The 12,481-nt window shown below is 42.0% G+C and overlaps 1 long non-coding RNA gene across 1 annotated transcript in view; it reads left to right on the top strand.

Moving 5' to 3' along the window:
- Positions 1-11,703: 11,703 nt before the first annotated feature.
- The window catches only part of LOC125753519 (uncharacterized), a 9,989-nt gene continuing 9,211 nt past the window's right edge, over positions 11,704-12,481 (top strand). Inside the window, exon 1 of the long non-coding RNA XR_007405525.1 lies at positions 11,704-11,853. This is a non-coding gene — a long non-coding RNA (uncharacterized LOC125753519). The remainder of the gene's footprint in view (positions 11,854-12,481) is intronic.

Here is a 12,481-nt window from a genome sequence, read left to right on the forward strand (position 1 = left end):
TGCTTGTATTGCGATGTATTTCCCCCTTAGGACTGCTTTTGCTGCATCCCAAAGATTTTGAATGGTTGTATCTTCATTCTCATTAGTTTCCATGAATCTTTTTAATTCTTCCTTAATTTCCTGGTTGACCCTTTCATCTTTTAGCAGGATGGTCCTTAACCTCCACGTGTTTGAGGTCCTTCCAAACTTCTTGTTGTCATTTAGTTCTAATTTCAAGGCATTGTGGTCTGAGAATATGCAGGGGACGATCCCAATCTTTTGGTATCGGTTCAGACCCGATTGGTGACCCAGTATGTGGTCTATTCTGCAGAAAGTTCCATGTGCACTTGAGAAGAATGTGTATTCAGTTGAGTTTGGATGTAAAGTTCTGTAGATATCTGTGAAATCCATCTGGTCCAGTGTATCATTTAAAGCTCTCATTTCTTTGGAGATGTTGTGCTTAGAAGACCTATTGAGGGTAGAAAGAGCTAGATTGAAGTCACCAAGTATAAGTGTATTATTATCTAAGTATGTCTTCACTTTGGTTATTAATTGGTTTACATATTTGGCAGCTCCCACATTCGGGGCATATATATTGAGGATTGTTAAGTCCTCTTGTTGGATAGATCCTTTAAGTATGAGATAGTGTCCCTCTTCATCTCTCACTACAGTCTTCGGGGTAAATTTTAGTTTATCTGATATAAGGATGGCTACCCCTGCTTTCTTTTGAGGCCCATTTGAATGGTAAATGGTTCTCCAACCTTTTATTTTCAGGTTGTAGGTGTCCTTCTGTCTAAAATGAGTCTCTTGTAGACAGCAAATAGATGGGTCCTGCTTTTTTATCCAGTCTGAAACCCTGCGCCTTTTGATGGGGTCATTAAGCCCGTTCACGTGCAGAGTTACTATTGAAAGGTATGAGTTTAGTGTCATCATGGTATCTATTCAGTCCTTGGTTTTGTGGATTGTTCCACTGGACTTCTTCCTAAAGGGGAATTTTAAGAGTCCCCCTTAAAATTTCTTGCAGAGCTGGTTTGGAGGTCACATATTCTTTCAGCTCCTGCCTGTCTTGGAAGCTCTTTATCTCTCCTTCCATTCTGAATGACAGCCTTGCTGGATAAAGTATTCTTGGTTGCATATTTTTCTCATTTAGGACCCTGAATATATCCTGCCAGCCCTTTCTGGCCTGCCAGGTCTCTGTGGAGAGGTCTGCTGTTACCCTAATACTCCTCCCCATAAAAGTCAGGGATTTCTTGCCTCTTGCTGCTTTAAGGATCTTCTCTTTATCTTTAGAATTTGCAAGCTTCACCATTAAATGTCGAGGTGTTGAACGGTTTTTATTGATTTTAGGGGGGGATCTCTCTACTTCCTGGATCTGAATGCTTGTTTCCCTTCCCAGATTAGGAAAGTTTTCAGCTATGATTTGTTCAAATACATATTCTGGACCTCTGTCCCTTTCGGCGCCCTCGGGAACCCCAAGAAAAACATAGGTTTTTCTTCCTCAGGCTGTCGTCTATTTCCCTTAATCTATCTTCATGGTCTTTTAATTGTTTGTATCTTTTTTCCTCAGTTTCACTCTTTGCCATCAACTTGTCTTCTATGTCACTCACTCGTTCTTCCACCTCGTTAACCCTCGTCGTTAGGACTTCTAGTTTGGATTGCATCTCATTCAATTGATTTTTAATTTCTGCCTGATTAGCTCTAAATTCTGCAGTCATGAAGTCTCTTGAATCCTTTATGCTTTTTTCTAGAGCCACCAGTAGCTGTATAATAGTGCTTCTGAATTGGCTTTCTGACATTGAATTGTAATCCAGATTTTGTAACTCTGTGGGATAGAGGACTATTTCTGATTCTTTCTTTTGAGGTGAGGTTTTCCTTCTAGTCATTTTGCTCAATGCAGAGTGGCCAAAAACAAGTTGTATTGGGAAAAGGAGAAAAAGAGAGGAGAGAAAGAAGGAAAGAAAAAAAAGAAAAAAGAAAAAAAGAAAAAAGAAGAAAAAGAGAAAGAAAAAGAAAGAAAGGGAAAAAAGGGGGTGGGGGAAGCAACAAATCAAAAAACAAAAACAAAACAAAAACAAAACAACAACAACAAATATGGGGGAGTATCTTCTGATTCTGTATACTTTAAGTCCCTTGACTTCCCCTGGAACTTGTCCTTCTAGCTGGTCTTCTGGGGGAGGGGCCTGTTGTGCTGATTTTCAGGCGTTAGCACTTGGGGGAGCTGCTCTGCCCCCTGCCTGGTGCAGGGCTCAGTGGGGGTTGTCCACCCCGTGAGGCCCCAGGAGGAACAACCGTAGTGGCGGGGCCAGCTCTGGAGCCCTGGATTCAGCCCCCGTAGTAACTCCGGAGCTCTCCGTCTGCAGGGCCTGGAGGTTCCGGGGCGGGGCCGCTGATCTGCTCAGCTGGGGCAGGAGCGTCCTCGCTGTCCTGGGCCCTCCCGGCCTCTGCCTGTCCCGGGGGGAGGCCGGATCCTGGGCTGTGTCCTGGCGCCCTGTGCTCCGGAGCCTGCGCTGTTGGATTCACGCTCCCGCCCCGCAGCCCCCTCTGCGGAGCCACCTCCCGAGCCCCTCCGAGCTGCTCCGGGTCCCGCCGTGCGCGCTGCAGCCCTTAGGGAGCTCGGCGCACTCTCCCGGGGCGCAGGTGTCTGTTAGTGTCCCAGGGAGCCCGAGGGCATGCTCGCCCTCTTGGGTCCTGCTCCAACTCCCTGGGAGCCCCCTTCCGCCCGGGAAGGTCGGTGCAGCTCCTGCTTCTCCGGGACGGGGCTCTCCTGTCCTGGGGACACTCGCCCCGGCCTCAGCCCGGCTCCTCGCGGGGCCCCTCCCCCTTGGAGGCCTTTTGTTTCTTTATTTCTTTTCCCCCGTCTTCCTACCTTGATAGAAGCACGAACTCTTCTCACTGTAGCATTCCAGCTGTTCTCTCTTTAAATCTCAGGCCGAATTCGTAGATTTTTCAGGATGATTTGAAGGTTATCTAGGTAATTTGGTGGGGACAGGTGATTTGGGGACCCTACTCTTCGGCCACCTTGCCCCTCCTCCTACCAGGAGCAGTCTTGAACCAATGACAAAGAAGTTGATGGATAAATAACTCGGTTGTCTTATCCATTGGAGGAGGAATTTCCGTGAGGTGTGTTCTATACATTCTCACAGTCGGACTGCACAGTAGGACTGCAGTAGGACTCCAGATGTAACATGCTCATCAAAGCACCTATATTGGATGCCTTCCCATCCTTGTCACATTCCTCATTCACTACTAGTGGTTCCTGAGGTCATCCTTCACCCCAGTAAACCATTTACACTCAAATCCTAATCTCAGGGTCTGTTGTCTAGGAGAACCTAACCTGAAAAAAGGGTCCTCAAGCTGCAGAGCTAATACGTGGTAAGTCAGAGCAGTGCTCCTAGGATAGTAAAACAGCAGCAAGAGTTCGAAAACATAAATTAGCCCCTTAAGGAATTCCTCTTATTAAATTGTGGTGTGTGTGTGTGTAATGGCGGATTGAGGATTTAACTATTTTGAAAATGATTCTGGACTGGGGCATATGAACTGGAAGAATGCCTATATTTCAGTCCCCAAGAACTAAACAAATTACTAAACTTTTTGTATTGAGCTCCTTTCTTGAAAAAAAAAAAAAATGGTCCCGCTCACCCCACCAAGGAACTACGATAAGCAAGCATTAGCTGACAACTGTGTACCTTTTATAAACTATTGAACATGGTAGTGGTGCTGGAGCACTCAGGTTCCTTTGCTTATTTAAAGCTTCTGTAGTTTTTATAGTGAAATAGTCTTGATAACAATTTCTCAAATGCCATCCTGCACTAAGTTGTTGCTGTGAATAGTGCTGATCTTCAACCGTTACATTCATTATAAATTCAATGATCTAGAAAGTGCCACAGTGATGAACACACATGTTATGAGCTCTGAAATCATGACCATTTAATGGTTGTACTTTTGTTGCCCTAAGTCTTGTTTCTATTGTTGCTATTCAGGTCCTGTTGATCCTGTTTGAAGCATCCGCAATTGAGCAAGCTGATCCTTCCAAGACAGCTTGTCTTTTACTCTGTTCAGAATTGGAACTTGGGGCTTTGAGCTTTCCTACCTCCCTTCTGTGTACCAGGTCTGGGCTTTCTCAGAAGGCCAAAAGGCTGTTGTAGGACACTGGAAATACCAGCTGCATTTTAATTCTGGGTCTTGAGAGTGCTATGGGTTCATTCTGACATTCAAGATTTAGGACTACAGATTCAGAGACTCAGTACTTTCAGACAATTTATTTTCTCATTGTTTCTTCCAGGATGATTCTGGGGAATTGGGTACAAAGAATAGAGAGGGAAGAGCAGTTGGTCCTAAGACCCATAAGGAAATGTATAGAAAAATTATGTGCCATGCACTATGCTGTGACTTTCTCCATGATTGGCTTGTTATATTTCCCTTGCAATCCCTTTATCTATTTCTGTGGATAAGGAATCTCAGGTTCAGAGAGGTGAACTGACTTGCTTGAGATCACAGCACTCTTGAATGCAGAGTTGGGATTCCACCACAGTGCTTTCTTTGTCCAATAGCGGTGCTTGGATATTTGAAGATGAGTATTGGCTCTTCCAGAGTCACATAATCTCTTTGAACTTTCCCTACTTGTGAAGGATGTTGAGACAGATGTTCACTATGGTTCCTTCCAACTTTTAGATTCTTGGATGAGCTTTGAAAGGGTGAGTTTGTGCCAAAATGTTCTAGACCTCTTATTTTACTGTTTTTAGGATAGGACTTACCACATGAGACACGTCTGAGATCATGAATTATCTTTATAATGATTCCATCCCAGGCCTCCATTGGACATCCACTGAGACCTCCATCACAGTGTTGCTAGCAAGGCCTGCCTTAAGCTGGGTGGCTTCTGGGGTAAAGTTTCCTATATACAATTGATCCCAGCCATGGTATACAGGCTCATTGTAGCTTGCTTTGCCCCCTGCCTCCCCAGATTTCCAAGCAGACTGTACAAGCTTTCCAGAGAGGCTAGTGAGAGCTTGCCTCAGAGCCTTCCCAAACTGTGTGAGAGCAGTTGGTAAAGGCCCACAGGAAACTCTTAACTCTGTACTTTCATGGTAGCCTGGTACAGTCCACACCACTTGGCTTCCATGGCTCCAGGCATGCCCATTATGCCCATGTTGCATGTTATCAAAATCACTATGCCATTTCTGGCACAAGGCTTCTTTTGCTTTGGAGCACTATTTCCACTTCTTGGCTTGGTGTATCTGTAATTAGGGCTCCAGGTTTTGTTCTTTCTGCCTTTGCCTTTTCTCTCTTGGGATACTCATTCTAACTCATGTTTCTGACAACCTTCATTTTAGGATTATATTGTCTAGAGCACTCTGCTTTTAGTCTGGTCACTTAAAATTTGCTTTTATTTAAAAATACTTTTTTGGTATTATTAACATACAATGTTACATTAGTGTCAGGTGTATAACATAGTGATTTGACTTCTTTATATATTATGCTATGCTCACTACAAGTGTAGCTACCATCTGTTACCACACAATGCTATTACAATATAACTGACTATATTCCTTATGTTATGTCCTTTACTCTTAGGACTTTTCATTCCATAACTGGAAACCTGTATCTCCACTTCTCTTCCCTCATGTTGCCCATTCCCCCAACCCCCTCCCCTCCCATGCTACATCGGCATACAGAAGAGATCTGGGTTCTACCCCCTCTTTAGGTAGATTTTCAGCTGATTCTCCTTTTCTATGCTCCACCAACACTTCTAATTCCAAAATTACTTGGTGTGAACAATTCCTGAAACTCTGGGGGAATTATATAATGTATTTCAGGTTCTCCTTGCCTTAAGGGTTTGGATTTCTAGAGTTAATTAACACTGATACATCTGCTTTTTAAATTCCAACATTTGTTCCCCTGTTGTCTTCCCCTCTTACTGATGCTTCATTTGGAGTTTGGAGAAAAAGAGGATCTAAAAGAGTTACTCCATGTGTCATCTTTAACCGAATCCTGTTAATTTCATAGAATATCAGTAACCTATGAGTGAGGGAAAAAAACAGCACAATAGAGGTGGCTGAAAGGCTCAGTTGGTTGAGCATCCAACTCTTTATTTTGGCTCAGAGCATGATCTCAGAGTAGCGGGATGGAGCATGACATTGGGCTCCACATTCAGCAGAATCTGCTTGGGATTCTTTCTCTCCTTTTCCCTTTGCCTCTGCCCCTCTCCCACTCTTTGTCTTTCTCTCTAAAACAAATAAAATTTTTTTTAAAAAGATGTCACAAAATAAGAGGGTTTGGTGATCCAACTTTTATATGAACTAGCTGTATGACCTTGGGTAAATCATTGGCTCTTATTGAGTTTTACTTTCTGTGAAAATAAAGTAAGTAAGCATTAGATTGTGAGAGCCTTACCAATGATTCTATATGATATCTCAATTTCCCAGGATTCTGAGTTGATTAGACCAACTCCATTTCTTAGCATTGGTAGAAATAGCTAATGCTATTTTTAATTAAAAATGCTATTAATAATTTTTTGTATAAAAATACCATCTCACTTAGCTTTCTATTTTAGTGCACACAAGGGTCTGAACATGGTGCCCAAATCTTTAGGTTCATCCCCAGACAGAAAGTCCTAGCAGTTCTGCTACATTGAAGCATATGCCACCTTTTGGGATGATAATGTTTATTAGGAAGCCAATAGTTAGCCATGTTCTATGTGCTTTGCTATTCCCAAGGCTTTTTTCTGGACCTACTTTGGAAAGGTCATTTGGAGGAATTCTAAAATGGAAGTGTTTTAGCCAAGGCTCCTTAGATCATAGTGTATGGTGTAGGTTGTCCCCTTGGAGCATAAACTCTTTGAGTAAAACATAAAGGTGGTCCACTTTGGTCAGGCTCCCTGTGCCAGCGTTGGTGACTGGACTTGCCCTGATGAGTTTGAGAGAAAGACTTATTCTCAGACTTATTCTCTTAACTGCTGCAATCAGGCAAGTGAGACCATTTATTGTCTCATACACACCCTACAAAGACCTTTAAAATAAATAGTATAATAAGAATACTGTTTTGAACTCCTTGGGAGAAAAGTAAATTTTTTGTTTCATTATGTGTGTTTCTGACTCTTATATACGTATGTATACACATGTATATACACAAGTTTACATATATACACACATATATGAGTCAGACCCCTCTATACATATCTGATGAGCTGTGACCTCCTGAGCATCAATGTGTCTGAATGTCCAGTTCAATCAAAGGACAGAAGAGAGGAGATAAAAGAGTTCCTTTTATGTCATTCAGCTCATCCCATGATTCAGAAGAAATAGGAGAAGCCATTTTCACAAGAGATCTGTGAAGACCTGGCAGGGCAAGTGGTTCTGTTGGGGTAACCAGGTAATGAAGTAGGTCACATATTGTGTGAGCTGCTATGGCCCTTACTTTCTGTTGAAGTAGGGCATAGCTCTCACATGCTGGAAGATGCGAGGAAAGTCACAATAGTGTCCTACCTGGCAGTTAGGGGAAGTGGTCAAAAGGAAGAGGAAAAGAGAGACTGCAAGTCCCCATGTGGCAACAGACTGAATCCAAGGCTTCCACAAATAAGCTTTAAGGAGAGTCAGAGTTTTTGTTTTTGCTTTTAGCCCAGCAATTAGGAACGAAAGCCTGTCAGACTCAAGGGTTATGCTTGGGGCTTCTGTGAACATTCCATTAAAGCTGATTGTGGTAACCTGTGGATATGCTATGTTTCATGGCAAAAGGAGATTATTGTTGCAGATGACATTAAGGCTGCTAGTCAGCTGACCTTAAAATAGCAAGATTAGCCTGGATTATTGGGATGGACCCAGTCTCATCACATAAACTCTTTATGAAGGAAGAAGGAGGCTGAGAGTGGGAGAACTCAAGGTGTTATTGCTGATTTTGATGATGTAGGAAGGGTGCCATGGGCCAAGGAATATGGCAGCTTCTAGAAGCTGGAAACAGGCCTCAGTTTTTGGTCAGCCAGAAAATGGGACTTCCTCTAACTTCAAGGAACTGAATTCTGCCAACAACCCAAATGGACAGGAAGCTGAAGCTCCCCTATAAACCAGGGACTCTAGAAAGACAGGCAGCCTACTGATATCTGGATTTTTGTATGGTGAGACACCTGCCAGACTGTGATCTCCAGAACTGTAAGATAACAAATTTGTGTTGCTTTAAGCTAGTAAATTTGTGGTAATCTGTTATGGCAGTAAAAGGAAACTATTACAATAATCAAAGTGTGGAGGCCCAGACAGTCTATTCTCTCTGCATCTTTAAACATTATTTTTTTTCAGAACTGCTTCCCAGTCTCAGACCTCTTTCTCTATTTCTATGCTGTTATTCAAACATAACCTTAAAAATATATCTCTCTTATTGTTTCTAACTTTCATTCAGAATTTGCTGGAAATTTGACTCTATTTTCTTCATTCATCAGCTAAAAGCTTCCTACCAACCCTCTTTTGGCAGTCTTTGGTCTAGTGATTTTGTTGTTGTTGTTTGTTTGTTTGTTTACTCCTTTAAAAGACTGTTTTAACTCCCTATACCAGGTTTAAAAACTATGTGGAAGAGGGATCACTAACTTGAAAAGATGTACCATCTCAAGTAACCACAGAAATGTATACAAATAATGAGTTGTTTTGACCTATCAGATGGCAAACTTAAATGATGTATCATATGATGTGTTGATGAGCTTAAAGGAAGTATGTGATTTTACATACTGCTAGAGGAGTATAAATCTACAAAGTCTCCTGAAAAGGAAATATTATAGTATTTTCATAAATAAAAATGTGAGTTCTCTTGGACCTAGAGATGTACACAAAGGTAAAGATGTCTATTCTGGCATTGTTTGAGATTGTGTAAAATTGGAAACCTAAATCAATGGCCAAGATAGTGCATATAATAATATTTGAGAGGAAAGGGGGTGTGGAGACATCTGATCCCTTTGGCATTGTTGAATGTTTTAAGTGAGGATATGACCATGATCCCTATAGTAATTTAAAAAGGGAAGAACTCTCAACCCAAATAAATAGATGATAGGTAGATAGATAGATAGATAGATAGATAGATAGATAGATAGATAAAGGAAAGACCATGTTGAGTTTTTTTCCAGGAGAAATCCAGGTCTACTTCTACTTTTCAAAATAGAAATGAAACCAGCCTGTTGTCAAAACCCAAAAAGTTCAGGCAGCAGGTGGGTAATTTAGTCATGGAGCTGGCTGTTTAGTTATTTGGATAATTGAATTTAAGCCATCATGGATAATGTAATCCAGTTTAATTTGCAAAAACGTCAGGCCTGGAGACAGATCAGAGGAAAACATTCGGTGATGGTAGAAGCGTCATTGGAGAGACTTGCTTTGTGTTATGAGCTATCTGTAAGCACCAACCCTTTCCCAACATAAGGGCCTAGATTGAAAAGATTTGATTAAAAACCTTGGCAATCTGGTGTGTGTCATTAATGTTAGTGTTACATAATGCATTTTCCTAATTTATTTATGAAATGTTTGATTTAGTAGTCCATTCGCCCCTTGTCAAAAGCATCTGGGAAAGCCTTCATATTCAATTTGTTTACGTGAATAATAATTTGATTTGGGTTTTCCCATTTGGCAAGTTTATTCTGATCACAGTGACATCTATAACGAGACCACATGGTTGATTCCTATTGTTCTGGAAATTTTGGTCTTCATTTCAAATGTCACATGCAACGAACCACCCATCATTTTCCAGCCAAAACATGTGCTTGCTGGCTTTGAAAAAGGGACTGTAAGTAAAAATGGCATTTTCTCCATTTATTCCTTGGATCTACAGCCAAACACCTTTCTGCTTTGCCTGCTCTTTGTTAGTCTCTGCCGTGCCCACGGCTCATGCCCAGAAGTTTTGGGCATGACTTGTGGGCACGACTGACATTTATTTGCTCAACATCTGCCAGAAGAAGTCACCATAAAAAAGGGCTATAGGAAGAGTCTTAGACAACATGGGAGAAGAGTAGACATTGTGAATAGTTGTGGTGGCTAAGACTCAAATTGTGTTTGTTTCAGAGAGACCAGTAGATGTCTGGCTTCTGTTTTTTTTTTTTTTTTAAATTTTATTTATGATAGTCACACACAGAGAGAGAGAGAGAGAGAGGCAGAGACACAGGCAGAGGGAGAAGCAGGCTCCATGCACCGGGAGCCCGACGTGGGATTCGATCCCAGGTCTCCAGGATCGCGCCCTGGGCCAAAGGCAGGCGCCAAACCGCTGCGCCACCCAGGGATCCCGATGTCTGGCTTCTGGATACATGGACTGAAATACTGAAACACACTGGGACACAAGCAGCCCTGTCTGGGGTTCCCTTCAGTGTGCATTTACCTTAGTGCCCTGAGGGCAAGATTGCAGACCAGAACTACTTAGTGGCTCAATGTCAGAGGGAACAGGAACTGGTAGGGTAGCAGTACATTCTAGAACTTTTGAACACATATCAGAACCCCCTTGGGAGACTCCAAAATACATGGAGAAATTTGCTGAAGTCTTAATGCATGCCAATGGTTATTTACCCCAACCTTGTGATACCCATCTGCACTCATGTGCTGCCACTAATTGGTTACACATGGCCTTCACCATGAGCTATATACCTATAGTCTCTATTGAAACAGTCCTTTTTTGGTGGTTTGTCAACATATCAGTATGGCAGATTAGGGATATGTGTGGTAGGAACCTTGCCCTGACTGTTACCTCTGAATCCTTTCTGATCCAGCAGACTCTGGCCAGTGGAGCGCTCATTTGGTGTCCTCAAGGCCATCTCATAATTCAATAGTATTAATGAGTTATTTCCTAGAGGTCAAAGAAAGACCAAAAATGGAGGAAATGATGGCCTTTCATAGAGAAGTGTAACTATATTAGAAGAAGTCACCAGAGCCTGGGCTTTTCCTGCCACTAGTTAGTTATAACTGCAGACCTGAGATAAGCTTCCAAAAGTGTATCACTGAAGGGGTGTCACTATCACCAATTCCAAAGCAGGGGAATAGAAGCCTGGAGGCTTTTTAAATTTGTCCAGGGAATGTTCCAAATCTAACATCTCTTTCTTTACCAATGATCTCTGCCAAATCTGTTTCACAATGCGTTGCTTTTATTTTATTTGTCTTCCTTTCAACATATATTGGAACCTTGATAGTCACAGAGTATCTATCTTCACAGATGGGGTCTCTGCACATGTGAGGACACACTGGTGGGTCATTAAACCAGGCGGGACCATAACCCAGCCTGCCCATCCTCAATATCAGCTGGGCGATAGCTCTTTGAAAATTACTGGTTGACTATGATGGCCTCAGGGACCTAAGTTCCTTACCTTAAATCTTTGCCAAAGTATCTAGTATGCTTATGTTGTCCTGTAAGGCAGAGATAGAATATCGCTTCTTTTCAGGAAACACAGCCTCAGGTTAGCCCCTAATTATCCAAATATTTAATTTACCTTGGCCTCTGTTCCTACCTAGAAGACTATCTTTTACACATGGATGTTTTGTGTATGATCTTAAATGAGATCCAAGATCCAAAGTTCCAGAACCTCTTATCTTGGGCCACTCATATTGCATCCATGGCAGCCACTGGTTCAAATGTACCAGTTCTTTATTTAAGTGTTAATGGGGACCCTAATCATTCACCCCAAGAGGCCATGTTTAATGCTAAGCACACTGATGACATTGTGAATTATGCTGTGATTTCATAATGATCTAGATACAACCTCCCCAAGGAGGAAAAGGTGTCAGAGCCACAGACTGCCTAGCAGGGGCTCATAGTTAATCACACAGAATGTCTACCAGCTGGATTTCACCTTAAACCATTGATTCACCAACTAAGCTGCACTTTGGAATCACTCAAGATACTTCTGAGAGCCAGGCCACCTTCCAGGTCAATTAAATTGGAATCTCTAGAGTGGGACCTGGGCAATTGCTTTTATAACTCCATGGGGGTTTCACATGTGGAGCCAAGGCTGAGAGCCACTCATCTGGTTGCACTGATTCTCCAAATGTGGTCTTTGGATTGGCAGTATTGGCCTCCTGTGGGAGCTTGTCTGAAATGCAAAATCTTGGTTCTACCTAAGACATACTGAGTCAGAATCTGCATTTTTAACAAGATCTACATATCGTTTCTATTGTCTCTTTGGACAGTCTAGTAACAAGGCTTCTCAGAGCAGGGAATATAGAGGAATCCATATTTTTTGTCTTAATGTGACAGATTAGAGTGAAAATGACTCCCATATTTTCACACACTTTTTAATGTGCTAAAAAAACACTACATAAACACTTCAAATTAAAAATTACACTTGGACTCTGGGCGGGGGGGGGGTTGCTGCCTAATAATTTTGCAGTCAAAATGTGATTCAAAATTGTTGCCAAGACCATTTTTTCCATAAATGGCAAGCACTGGGGTTTGTTTGGCTTAGTGATACCCTTGAAAGCATTTCACACAAATATATAGGACACAAGGTACAAAAAATTCCTTTGTGATTTTTGGGGGCACAAATTTGTATCCACTG

The sequence above is a fragment of the Canis lupus genome, chromosome 24, assembly GCF_003254725.2.
Source record: "Canis lupus dingo isolate Sandy chromosome 24, ASM325472v2, whole genome shotgun sequence".
Taxonomy (NCBI): domain Eukaryota; kingdom Metazoa; phylum Chordata; class Mammalia; order Carnivora; family Canidae; genus Canis; species Canis lupus.